Raw genomic sequence first — 3,811 nt, 5'->3', positions numbered from 1 at the left:
GGAGGAGCCTGCAACTGACATACGTGCCCTTGACCGGAATCGAACTTGGGTCCCTTTGTTCCCAGGTCCCTTGGGTCTGCAGGCCGATGCTCTATCCACTGAGCCAAACCGGCTGGGGCCTGGCACCATTATTAACAGGACCTCCTTTCACTCTCAAGAGCATCCTGGTTTGGATGGTAACTTTTAAGGAAACGAGGCCAGGTGGAAGCTAGATTAGCACACAAGATGCTGGTGGGCAGAGCTGGGGAAACAGCCTGCAGCTGCCTCTCACGGTCCCCGAGTTCCGGCTCCCCGTGCCCGTTCCCCAGGCAGGTCTGTGCGGTGAGAGGGCACTCACCCCCTGGGCACTGCAGGTCAGCTGGACAAAGAGCTCCGCCTTCTCCCTGCTCCCGCTCCCCTGGTGCACTTACCAGGGTCTCCTGCCTGTCCCTCCTTAGCCGGCTAGGAAAGTGGCGGCTGCGCCCTGAGCGGGTTCCCTAGGGGTGGGCACCGAAGCTTAGGGCTTTCGAACCTTCTGGTCCAAGCTTGCAGGTGAGTCCTGGGAGCAGAGGCCTTGGGCTCTGCACTCACTCCGGGCTGTCCTAGAGAGAGGGCAGATGGAGAGGATGACATGGGGTGCCTTTCGGAACTGAATCAAATAGCCTTTTTTTTGTTTTTGGTACATCCTCACCTGAGGATATTTTTCCATGGATTTTCAGGAAGAGTGAAAGAGAGAGGGAAAGACAGAGAGAAACATCGATGTGAGAGGAACACATCGATTGGTTGCCTCCCGCACGCCCTGACCAGTGAGGAGCCTGCAACCGAGGTACGTGCCCTTGACTGGAATCGAACTCGGGTCCCTTCGGTCCGCAGGCTGACGCTCTATTCATGGAGCCACATCGGCTAGGGCTGAATCAGATAGTCTTTGCCTTATGTTGCTCACAGGCCGAGGTGTGTGAGTGGTGAGGGGGGGGGGGCAATGGGGGGGGGGAGTTTCTACAACACAACCAGCCCCTAGTTAATGAAGCTGTGGGAACAAAGTGCACCTCAAACACAACAGAGGAAGCAGAGGTTATCAGTCAGCCGCTGCCTCAACAAGGCCACGTCACCAATGACCCACAGCGCATGGCTTCCTGGCAGGAGCCTTTATTTGTGGCGGTGTCTGCTGATTCACTGGGACAGCCCTGCCAATTTCAGCTGGGCCTGGCCAGCCTGGTCACCGGGCGTGGGTTTGGTGGAAGTGTTCCCTGTCTCTCCTTCTCCCGGAACTAGTGGGCTGCACAGCGGGGACGTGCGCCCCTGGCAACGGCAGAAGCCCAAGAGGACAAGCGCTGCCATCCAGCCCCTGTCATGGCTTTGCGCCAGGTCTCATCTCCAAACGCCTCAGTGGCACGTCAGTCCCGGAGCACAGCCCAAGGGCAAAGGCCCAGGAGGAGCCCTGGCCGGGTTGGCTCAGTGGATAGAGCGTTGGCCTGCGGACTGAAGGGTCCTGCGTTTGGTTCCGGTCAAGGGCACACACCTTGGTTGCAGGCTCTGGTTGGGGTACGTGCAGGAGGCAACCAATTGATGTGTCTCTCTCTGTCTCTCCCCTCCCTTTACTCTCTCTAAAAAATCAATGGAGACATATCCTCCTGTGAGGGTTAACAAAACAAACAAACAGAAAAGGCCCTGGAGGTCCACTATTCCCACCGTGGGAGGGAGAGGAAGGAAATACTTGTCAAACAATAATCCAAACCTCACAGCGGGGCTCACAGAGGCGGTGTCCCTGGGCCCAGGCCTTGAAGGAGAAGCTGGCTTTTAGTGCAGATGGGAGAGAGCACTGCTGTCAGGGGATGAAATGGGGGGTCGGGGTAGTTAAGGTAGCTGTGGGGGGCAGCTGGCCATAGAGGTCCCCTTGCCTGGAGCCCGGAATGTCCTTTCTTTGAACACAGTCTTCTCTGGGCCCCTCACACATTTCTTTCCAAATTCTAAAACTTCAACTTGGTGTCACCAAACACAAGGTCAAGACTCCGTTTTCAGCAAAGAGTCATATTGAAAAGTGTGGTGCTCACCCCTACCCTGCGGATCAATGCCAGTTTCACTGGGCACAAATCAGCCGACTTCACAGCACGCCCTCCCCCATTTCGGGGTTCGGGTCTCCAACCTCACAGCCCAGGAGCTGCACCCCCGTCGCTGTGACCCGCACAGCCCTTCTTATCACCTCCTCGATGGCAAAGCCAAGGAGGCCAAGAGGTAAAATCAAAATAAAGAACTCACGCCCTGGCCGGTGTTGCTCAGTGGATAGAGCGTTGGCCCGCAGTCTGAAGGGTCCCAGGTTCAATTCCAGTCAAGGGCACACACCTCAGTTGTAGACTCAATCCCCGGCCCTGGCGCGTGCGGGAGGCAACCCATCTATGTTTCTCTCACATCGATGTTTCTCTCTCTCTCTCTCTCCTCCCTTCTACTCTCTCTCTAAAAATCAATGAAAAAACATCCTTGGGTGAGGATTCACACACACAAAAATAATAATAATAAAGAAAGAATCTGGCCCTGGCCGGTTTGGCTCAGCGGATAGAGCAAGGGTGGGCAAACTTTTTGACTCGAGGGCCACAATGGGTTCTTAAACTGGACCGGAGGGCCGGAACAAAAGCATGGATGGAGTGTTTGTGTGAACTAATATAAATTCAAAGTAAACATCATTACATAAAAGGGTAAGGTCTTTTTTTCTTTTTAGTTTTATTCATTTCAAACGGGCCGGATCCGGCCTGAGGGTCGTAGTTTGCCCACGGCTGGGATAGAGCGTTGGCCTGCAGACTCAAGGGTCCCGGGTTGGATTCCGGTCAAGGGCATGTACCTTGGTTGCGGGCACATCCCCAGTGGGAAGTGTGCAGGAGGCAGCTGATCGATGTTTCTCTCTCATCGATGTTTCTGGCTCTCTATCTCTCTCCCTTCCTCTCTGTAAAAAATCAAAATATATTAAAAAAAAAAAAAAGAATCTGGAACGGGGGCCTGGGAAGCCCATGAAGGACTGGCAGCGGGCAGGGCAGGCGATCCACACACAATGAACTGGGGCCAAACAATGGCGGGAAGGATGGCTATAAGACAGGATGCGAACAGCACAAACCCTGACAATGTGAAAACAAGAACCCACAGCCTGGGGAGGGGGCCGGAGGGAGGAAGTGGGTGAGCTCATTTCCTCACCCGAAGTCGCAGGCTGTCTAGAGGTGCCATCTACAGTTGAAACAGGTTTAAAGACTGAATCCAGCCTCTTGGTAGTTTTCCTTCCTTTCGGAGAAACAGTGAAGAAGCACAATTATTTGCAGTTTGGCAGTTTCTAGATTCATTTAGGCTTCCTTTTTGTTCGGTTGAATTTAAATACTTTTTCCAAAAAGACCTTGTATTTGTGTCCTTTTTTTTTTTTTTTGGTAAAAATGTTCATCCATTTACTTGCCCCTTTCTCTGAATACATGCGGAAGGAGGTATCTCCAATACCGTCATACTCTTCAGCGTTAGATGAATTTCTTAAAGAAAAAAAAAAAAATAGCCCAGCCGGGTGTGGCTCAGAGGTTGAGCATTGCCCCAGGAACCAAGAGGCCACCGGTTCGATTCCCGGTCAGGGCATATGCCTGGTTGCAGGCTCGATCCCCAGTGGGGGGGCGTGCAGGAGGCAGCCAATCAATGATTCTCTCTCATCATTGATGTTTCTATCTCTCTCTCCTTCTCCCTTCCTCTCTGAAATCAATAAAAATATACACATATATATATATGTATATTTTTTTAAAAATATATTTTTATTGATTTCAGAGAGGAATGGAGAAGGAGAGAGAGATAGACACATCAATGATGCAGAGAG

The sequence above is a fragment of the Myotis lucifugus genome, unplaced genomic scaffold, assembly GCF_000147115.1.
Source record: "Myotis lucifugus unplaced genomic scaffold, Myoluc2.0 scaffold_722, whole genome shotgun sequence".
Classification (NCBI taxonomy): Eukaryota; Metazoa; Chordata; class Mammalia; order Chiroptera; family Vespertilionidae; genus Myotis; species Myotis lucifugus.
Note: the sequence above shows the minus strand (reverse complement) of the source record.